Here is a 10,069-nt window from a genome sequence, read left to right as displayed (position 1 = left end):
AAGAGCAAATTTCCTTGACTTTCTCTCATGTCTCTTGCTCCTTTGATCCATCTCAAGTTCATAAGTCTTGAGCATACCATAAATTTTCATCAAGAGTAGTTTTATCAAGAGCATAGTTGTCTCTTATAGTATAGACTTCAAATCCCAACTTTCTGGAAGAGCTGAGAGGAATTTTAGATTTGAATCTTCAAGATCATATTCCTTGTCCACCAGTGACAGATCATTCAAGAGTTTGACAAACCTGTCATATAAGTCAGTTAATAACTCATCAGCTTTTGAGTCAAAGTGCTCATACTCTTGAGTGAGTATAGTCCTCCTGTTCTTCTTGATTGTATCAGTTCCCTGGCATCTTGTCTCCAAAGCATCCCATATCTCCTTTGTAGTCTTGCAATGAATTACCTGTTTGACATGACATTATCAATGGCACTATGCAGCAAATGCCTTACCTTTGCATCCTTGGCAATGGATGAGATATCTTCAGCTGTATACTCACTATTCTCCTTTGGTATGGTCTTTGCTGGCTGATCTGCAACTACAATAGAGAGCTTGGTTGGATTATGTGGTCCTTCATTAATTCTGTCAAGGTATTCTGGATCTGTAGCTTCAAGAATTATAGCCATCTTCACTTTCCATATGGGATACTCAGAAGGTCTCAGTATGGGAACCCTAATAGTCTCATATCGACTGTGGGTTTGAGTCTTTTGAGTTTCTTTAGTTTTAGTGTGCTTGGTTGGAGTTTGTTCTTCTTCAGACATGATTGTTTGGATCTTTACTGTATGTGTGTTTACAGATAAGCTCTGATACCAATTTTTAGGTTACACAACACCGTAGAAGGGGGTTGAATACAGTATTTAATACAATCAAATCAATTTCGAACACAAGTAACAGTAAACAAATATATTCAATATAATAAACTTTGTTACAATGAAACTGTTCCCTCTCAGTGATGAACAAATATCACAAAGAATTGCTAGGTTACAATGTATGATCTTCTCGATAATGATAACACATATAGTGTAAACCTATGTCTGTGTTCATATATTACATAGTTACAAGATAACTTCTTATGGAATATAATTCTGTCTGCTAAAATATATCAATCGGATATCTTATACAAGTCTTCTTATCTTTTGTGTTAGTTTCGATCTTCTATCCTGTAAATCAGCTTCCTTCCTTAATTGTAAGTCCACCCACACTTAAGTTCTGACTTCCAGTAAGTACTGATTCCAGTAAGTACTGATATTTCCTATTTGTTAAGATCTAAAAACTAAACATGAAACATATTAGACATGAAATCTCAAATATATCTAACACAGGGTGTTTGGGAATGCATCCCTAATCGGGCGGTAAATTCCGTCCAACGCTAAATACAGGCGAGAGACCGATAGCAAATAAGTACCGCGAGGGAAAGATGAAAAGCACTTTGAAAAGAGAGTCAAAGAGTACTTGAAATTGTCGGGAGGGAAGCGGATGGGGATCGGCGATGCACCCCGGTCGGATATGGAACGGTGTCAAGCCGGTCCGCCGCGGCTCGGGGTGTGAACTTGTGCGGATGGGCATGACGGCCAAAGCCCGGGCTTTAGAAATGCTTGTGGAGATGCTGTCGCGTTGATTTTGGTGGTAGCACGTGCCTCATGGCATGCCTCGGCATATACGTGCTCCTGGCACAGGCCTGCGGGTGCCCCATTCGGCCCGTCTTGAAACATGGACCAAGGAGTCTGACATGTGTACGAGTCATCAGGTAAGTAAACCCGTAAGGCCCAAGGAAGCTGATTGGCGGGATCCCTATATGGGGTACACCGCCGACCGACCTTGATCTTCTGAGAAGGGTTCGAGTGTGAGCATTCCTGTCGGGACCTGAAAGATGGTGAACTATGCCCAAGTGGGGCGAAGCCAGAGGGAACTCTGGTGGATGCCCGCAGCGATAATGACGTGCAATTTATTCGTCTGACTTGGGTATTGGGGCGAAAAACTAATCGAACCGTCTACTAGTTGGTTCCCTCCGAAGTTTTCCTCAGGATAGCTAGAGCCCGGGTGCGAGTTCTATCGGGTAAAGCCAATCATTAGAGGCATTAGGGGCACAACGCCCTCGACCTATTCTCAAAGTTCAAATAGGTAGGACGACACGACTGCTTTGTTGAGCCGTGCCACGGAATTGAGAGCTCCAAGTGGGCCATTTTTGGTAAGTAGGACTGACAATGCGGGATGAACTGGAAGCCGGGTTACGGTGCCCAACTGCGCGCTAACCTAGAACCCACAAAGGGTGTTGGTCGATTAAGACAGCAGGATGGTGGTCATGGAAGTCAAAATCCACTAAGGAGTGTGTAATAACTCACCTGCCGAATCAACTAGCCCCGAAAATGGATGGTGCTTAAGCGCGTGACCTATACCTGGCCGTCAAGGCAAGTGCCAGGCTCCGATGAGTAGGAGGGCACTACGGTCGCTGCGAAACCTTGGGCGCAAGCCCGGGCGGAGCAGCCGTTGGTGCGGATCTTGGTGGTAGTAACAAATATTCAAATAAGAACTTTGAAGGCAGAAGAGGGGAAAGGTTCCATGTGAACGACACTTGCACAGGGGTTAGTCGATCCTACGAAATGGGGGAAGCCCGTCAGATAGCGCGTTTCACGTGAACTTCGAAAGGAAATCGGGTTAAAATTTCTGAACCGGTATGTGGCGGCTGACGGCAACGTTAGGGAGTCCGGAGACGTCGGTGGGGGCCTCGGGAAGAGTTATCTTTTCTATTTAACAGCCTGCCCACCCTGGAAACGGCTTAGCCGGAGGTAGGGTCCAGCGGCTGGTAGAGTACCGCACGTCGCACGGTGTCCGGTGCGCCCCTAACGGCCTTTGAAAATTCGGAGGACCGAGTGCCTCCCACATCCGGTCGTACTCATAACCGCATTAGGTCTCCAAGGTGAACAGCCTCTGGTCGATGGAACAATGTAGGCAAGGGAAGTCGGAAAAATAGATCCGTAACTTCGGGAAAAGGATTGGCTCTAAGCGCTGGGCACGGGGGTCCAAGTCCCGAACCCGTCGGTTGTCAGTGGACTGCTTGAGATGCTTACGCGGTGAGACTGGGTTGCCGCGTGCCGGCCGGGGGAGGGATTGGGAACGGCTTCTTCGGGGGCCTTCCCCGGGCATCAAACAGTCGACTCAAAACTGGTACGGACAAGGGGAATCCGACTATTTAATTAAAACAAAGCATTGCGATGGTCCCTCCAAATGCTAACGCAATGTGATTTCTGCCCAGTGCTCTGAATGTCAAAGTGAAGAAATTCAACCAAGCGCGGGTAAACGGCGGGATAACTATGACTCCCTTAAGGTAGCGAAATGCCTCGTCGTCTAATTAGTGACGTGCATGAATGGATTAACGAGATTCCCACCATCCCTGTCTACTATCCAGTGAAACCACATCCAAAGGAATGGGCTTTACAGAATCAGCGGGGAAAGAAGACCCTGTTGAGCTTGACTCTAGTCCGACTTTCTGAAATGACTTGAGAGGTGTAGGATTGTTAGTCCCCTAATAATATGACAAGAATTACAGAAAGGGGGGTTGAATGGAATTCTTGAAACTTTTCTTGAATAAAAATTGTTCTAACTCAATTATATATATCAGTGTGAATTGATTAGCAGAATGTGGAATAATCACTTGAAATGAATCAAAACACAAAAAATTAAAAACAAGAGTCTTTAAATACTTTCTGGTGGATTTGAATGATTCCACCAGAGATATATAATATATATCGAGAGAACTCTGTGTGCAAAAAGCTCACAGTTGCTTACAAAATGATAACAACTAAGAATGAGAGAATGCTAAGAATATAGCTTACAAATGTTTCTCTCTCTCTATCTTAGTTTCTTAGTTCCAATTCTATTTGTTGCTTCTTGGTTTATATATCACCAAGATTATAAAGCAATAAGACAAGATAATAAAACAAAACTATCGAGTCTATTACAATGCTACTTCATTACTCTGTTCCAACATCTTTGAATATCTTCATAATAGCATGGAAATGGCAATACTTCTTTGTTCTCGAAAACCCAGTTGAATAGGCTACCACATTCCATTTGTATACACTCGACGCATGTGACTGTGTTGTAACTGTCAACAGATATTTGAATTCTTTATCCGTCGGGTTCATGATCATCCATCGATTAAATGATCATCCGTCGGGTTGTTGATCATCCGTCGAATTCTTTGTTGTTTATCCGTCGGGTAGCAATCGGGCACTAGACTTCATTTCATCTATACAGAATTACAAGACATCATCTATGTACAATTAATCAACCTATTTTGCATATCTAGTTAAAGTCAACATGACTTAAGTACTACTACAGATTCTAAACAATGTGTATGCAGAAACGTGCTACAGACTTATTGTTACGTAAGCTACTAACTCGATGGATAATAAATCATCATCCGTCGGGACTATATTGAGTCATCCGTCGGGACTATAATCCTTATCCGTCGAGTGATACAAAATTCACTAAGTAAAATCTACCAAGGTGTTTTGTTAATGAAATCATCAAGTTCACAACATATACACAACAATCTCCCCCAATTTATGTCTACTGGAATTGTAGCCATAAATTAAGAGAAACTTGATGATAACAAAACACCCTAAAAATACAACTTTAAAAGAAAGTAGATAATACTGAAAAGTGCTTCAATTAACAAAATGTACAAAGTGCCCATTTGGGAAATCTTAAAATAAGTAACTTATGACTTAAAATGATTAAGTGTGAAATAAGTGATAAGATGATAAATACTTATAAATTCTATGAGTGTTTGGATAAATTTACTTATAAGTCAGAAGTTTTTTTACTTAAATAAATTAAAATAAATAATTATTAAATACAATTATCTTAGTTCATGAATCTTAAATTAGAAAATATTTTAAAATTTATATTTTAAAATCAAAACTTTAGAAAAAAGTGAAAAAATGAAAATAAGTTGGAAAAAAGTACGTTACTGCCAACTTTCCACTTATCAACTTATAAGTTGTGAATTCAACTTATAAGTTGGGTCGACAAACACTCATCAATAAGTTGTTACGAGCTTATAAGCCATAAGTAGCTTATAAGCCGGTAGCCAAACATGCCCAAATTTTAGCTCACAACCATTTTCAAGGTGCTCCTCTAGCCTGAGCAGATTTCTCTAGTTCCTTGAAGGTTTGGATCTCTTTCCAAGCTTTTTGTTGTTTACTTCTATCTGATTCTGGAGCTGTCTGTGGAATTCCAGTTCATCAGATTCTGAGAGATTTAGCTTTTCTTGTATTTACAAGAGAGTCTCATTGCTAGAGATGCTCAATTGGTCTTCTAATCTAAAAAATATTCTCACTTCTTTGTCATCCATGAACTCCATCAGCTAGTAGGGCCTTAGATGCACTCTTCTCCCTGTGTAAGGGATAATTAGAGTCTTTGGGAGTGCATCTTTAGCTCTAACACTCCTTAGTTCTTCAATCTTCTTTAGAACCACTCTTCTTGCAGTGACATTGAACCCAAAGTTCTTCTTGAAAGATAAATAAACCTTAATCAGTACAACTTGGCTTTCTTGAAGGATCCTGTGAAGTGGCCACTGAATTTCCTTTCCTCCTTTGTACTTGAAAACTAACCTTTCAGGTAGGTTTCTGTATGCATCAATTCCTCTCACTTCATCTAGATCATCTAGATAGAGGTTCAAATCAGAAAATTCCTTGATTTCACATAAGTATAGGTAATCTCCCTTATTAGCTTTAGATTGAGCTTTGACTAGAGATTTGGATTTGAGTGGTGACAACTTCACTTTCTTGACTGCTCTTGACTTTGTTCTTTTTAGCTTGTTAAGGATTGGCAGATTAAAGTCAGGAATTGGTATGTTCTCCCATTCTATTGGCTCATCCTTAGGCACAATAGGTTCACCATGAATGTTCCTGTAAGGATCCACCACCTTGATATCTTCAAATACCACAGAGGATTTTGATGCTTGAGTTGTAGTTGGAGTGGATTCCTTGGGAAACTAATTCTCCAATTCCTTATTAACAATGTCCAGTTTCCTTTTGGTTCTTTTAGCCAATTCCTGGATTCTTGGAGCTTTCTTCTGTTGTTCAACTTGCTTCTTTGGATCTTGAGATTCAATGATTTCAGATGGCTGAGCAGGAATTTGTTGTGATGAATTTACAGCATGTAGCTTGGCCAAGATAGCAATTTGCTCTTTCTTTTGTTTAGCCTTTTTAGCATCTAGAGTAGCTTGCTTCTTTTCCTGCTTCAATCTAGCTTTTTCTTCTCTCTTTGCTTAAGCAAATTGAGGATGTCCAGGCACCACACAAATTTCTTTCCAATTCCTGAAAACTTTAGCATTTCTCTTTTTCAAAGCTGAATCAGCTGAATCTTTGTAGAAAGCAATTGACCTTGACAGAAGCATCTTTTCATCAAGCTTAGGTGTCTCATACACAGTATCCAAAGGGTTCTTCAATGATAATTTTGGATAGTTCACCCTTGGTTTCAGAATTATTTTAGCCTTTGGAGATTTGATGTAGGATGACTGTCCCCTTTCTAGATAGTTCATGCTCATCTCATTCACAAAAATTTGCTTGACTTGAGAGTGATGGATGGCTGACTTTACTGGCTCCTTGACTAGTTCAAACTTCTTTTGTATATCCTCATCAATCTTCTCCCAGTTAAGTGGACTCAACTTCTTCTTTTCAGCTGCTCTAAAGTTGACTGCTGCTGCATTTATCAGAACTATACTGTTTATAATTGGTGGCTTTGAGATAGTAATTGAAGGCATAATTACTTTACTGATTTGAATTTGAAGCCTTTCCCCCTCACTTGGTCCTTTCTCCCCCTTTTTGTTATCATCAAGTTGAGTAGAGGAGGAGGTTTGAGCAGGCACCAGTTTTTGAAGTAAATCTGTCTGTTGGGCTTGATAAAGATGGATGGCTATTAAAGATGCTTTCATGGCTGACATTCTTGTATCCAAGGCATCTATCTTGATTGCAAGATCAGAATTTTTCCTTAATTTCCTCTTGATGTCAAGCATTGTGGCTTCTGGAAGCTTAGAATCCATCTTGTCTGAAATGGCCTTCTTCATCTCATCAATATCACCCTTAATGATGTTTACATCCCTAGAATGTTGGAAGCCTTGAATTTGTTGAAGTTACAGTGAGGCTAGATGTGCCTGAAGGAGCTTCTTGGTGCTTGCATTTGTAGTGGTTTGAAGAGCAGTATTTGTCTGATTGATTAGTTGGATTAGGGTTGTCTTGAAGTAGTGGTCATCACAGTGCTTTGAAAATGCACATGATGGCATACCTGATCTTGAACTGGAACCTACTTCTCCCCCTATGTCCATTGCTTCATCTTTACTATCCCCACTTCCATCACCAAAGAAATCAGCTGAACCACCAGTCTCATAATCCACATCACCAGCTATAGAGGGCAAAGCTGTGATGGCATCCTTAGCTCTTAGCATAGACTGTGTGGTATGCACCAGATTGAGCATCCTTTATGCATTGACATTGCCCTGTTCAACTAGAAGTTGATAAGCTGGAACAAGGTGAGTAAATGCCTCAGCATCAACGGAGGTAGAATTTATAATAGCTTGAGGTTGCTGAGATAGTCCATCCCTGTCTGCATCCTGGACATTCATTGACTCACTAGCAATGACATCCATCCTTATAGCTACAGTACCTGCATTTCTCTCGTTTTCTCTCTTTTGTTGCATCAGGGTCTCACCCTGGCTCCCCACCCTCACAACCTCACCTTCACCATCTAAGGTGGGACTCCACTCACTCTCTTTTGCTAGTCCTGAAAAAATGGACTGCATAGTTTCACTCACTTCCTCTCCTTTTTCCTGGGAGCAACCCAGACTCTCACTCGAAACACTCTTTTCTCTCAATCCTAATAGTGACTGTACAACCACTAATTCTTCTGCACTTGAAATAAATGAAGTTTGAAGTGGTGCAGAGATACTCGATGGATGAGTGATATCCATCGGGTGAGTGGTTTTGCTATTCGATGGATAACTGCTGTTAAGCTTATCCGTCGGGATACAATCACTACTCGACGGATGAGCAATATATGTCGAGAGAGTATAAATGAATGAACTAGGAATGGAAACTATTGTGGACTCTGTGCTGATTGAAGATATTTTGTGCACAGATGATTCAATAGTTCCTGAAAGAATTGGCAAGTGAGCCAACAAATCATCTAAAAGATGATACTCACTTGCACTAGATTTTGGCTTCCCTAACAAAGTTAAAAAAGGGGAATCAGTAATTGATATGTTTATCATATCCACATCCAGAGAGTTTGTGGGTGAGTTTGGTGTTTGAGGTGCTTCTATTACTAGAGATTTTGGCTGTGACTCCATATTTATTGGAGCCACATCAAACTGAATTTATGAAGGTGCAATGACCGTGTCTTTAGCACCAGTTTGCACAGTGTGTGTACCCTGTGCATGCCCAAGGGTTTTAGATTTCTTCTTTCTGGCATAAGTTTGGGGTGAGCTTGTGTCCCTAACCCTCTTGGCATGTGCTCTTGGTTGAGAGCTTTGTTCAATAACTACATCCTTTTGGGAGGATGTAGCTAGAAATGAGCTTTTATCCTTTTTAAGCACTACAGTTTGTTGGGAAACTATAGTGTGGCTAGGCTGGGAACCACTCAACTCTCCATCCTTATTCTTAGGGTTTCTTTTATGTTCACCCCTTCCCTCACCTGCCTTACTCACCTGCACACTCCCCTCTTTGGTTTTGGTAGTTTTTGCAACTGGCATCTTTTGAGAGATACCAGAGGGGGCTTTCTTTGATTTGGATTTAGAAATTTTTGCCGGTTTAGTAGCTTGGGTAGGCAACTGTTGGGTCATTGACACAGTTGTCGTAGCTACACTGGAACTCAAAGAAAGTTGTGAGGTTGGAATAGCAGGGATAGATGAACTTATCTCACTTACCTGAGGTGCTTCCATTGCAGGAAACTAGAACAGTGGCACCTCCTTGTGATGATTGGCCCTGTTCAAATCTGAAATGATCCTTCTCTCTTGAACCCAACAATCTAATTTGTTGTTAGGGTTCTCAAGCACAATTCCCTCAGAGAGATGGTTAGCTAACATCATAAAGAATCTAGCATAATACACATTCTTACCTCTCTTATTTAACTCTCCTAGTTTGAATCCCAACTCAAATAAAACAAGGTCACTAAAATTATTGAACCTATCTGTAACTAGCATGTAGAGTATGTTAAGCATAGAGATATTGACTGAATCAAAATTACTGACTTTACCAGAAAAGACCTTGGTCACTACATCACACATAAAACTCCATTCTTTCCTAAGGCCCAATCTCCTAATGTCACTTAACTTAGAAGTAAAAAGAGCATAGTTCATGGAATTAAGCATATTGATTATGTCAGTGTCAGTGTGTGGTGAGGTCACAGTGTTATCAGGAATCTAGAAACATGCTTTTATAACATCACTATTGATACAGAATTCCTTACCTTTAATGGTGAGTGTGATTGTCTTATCTATTGAGTTGTATGTAGCAGTGGTCCACATCTCTTCAACAACTTCACAAAAGATTGTGGGTGATTCCAGCATGGCATAGCTAAGCTTGCAATTCTTCATAAAGTCCATCATCTTGTGATAGTCACAGATTGCTGAATCCCCTTGTTTACTAGTGCAGTGAAATTGTTCTTCTCATAAATAAACCCATGAGACATAATCTTGACAACGGGCGCCATTGTTAGAGAATAAGAGCTTGAAGAGAGAGGGTAAGTCTTTGAAAGAGAAAGAAATTGGAGTAGTTGATTTGAGAATGATAAAAGAAAAGCAATGGAAATGAAATAAGCATTTATACTATCTCAAAAATAACTGTTAAAAATAATAAAGTAAAATAAAGTAACCAATGAAAATTGCCTAAAATAGCCGTTTAAGAATAAACTGTAAAAATTCCACCCATTATCCATCGTGTTATGCTTACAAACTGTAAGTATACTCGATGGATAATGTTCAGGGAATTAACGGCTAAGATTAAGACAATTCGACGGACGAGGATTAACTGTTATCCGTCGAGTCATAAAATATTCCAGAAAAATAATTGAT

The 10,069-nt window shown here is 40.3% G+C and overlaps 1 pseudogene; it reads left to right on the top strand.

The window, feature by feature from the left end:
• The first annotated feature begins 1,142 nt into the window (after positions 1 to 1,142).
• On the top strand, positions 1,143 to 3,430 carry LOC141694509 (28S ribosomal RNA; annotated as a pseudogene).
• The last annotated feature ends 6,639 nt before the right edge of the window (positions 3,431 to 10,069 follow it).

The sequence above is a fragment of the Apium graveolens genome, chromosome 10, assembly GCF_009905375.1.
Source record: "Apium graveolens cultivar Ventura chromosome 10, ASM990537v1, whole genome shotgun sequence".
In the NCBI taxonomy this organism is placed as follows: Eukaryota; Viridiplantae; Streptophyta; class Magnoliopsida; order Apiales; family Apiaceae; genus Apium; species Apium graveolens.
The sequence above is the reverse complement of the archived record's forward strand: the minus strand, read 5'-3'. Positions and strand labels throughout refer to the sequence as shown.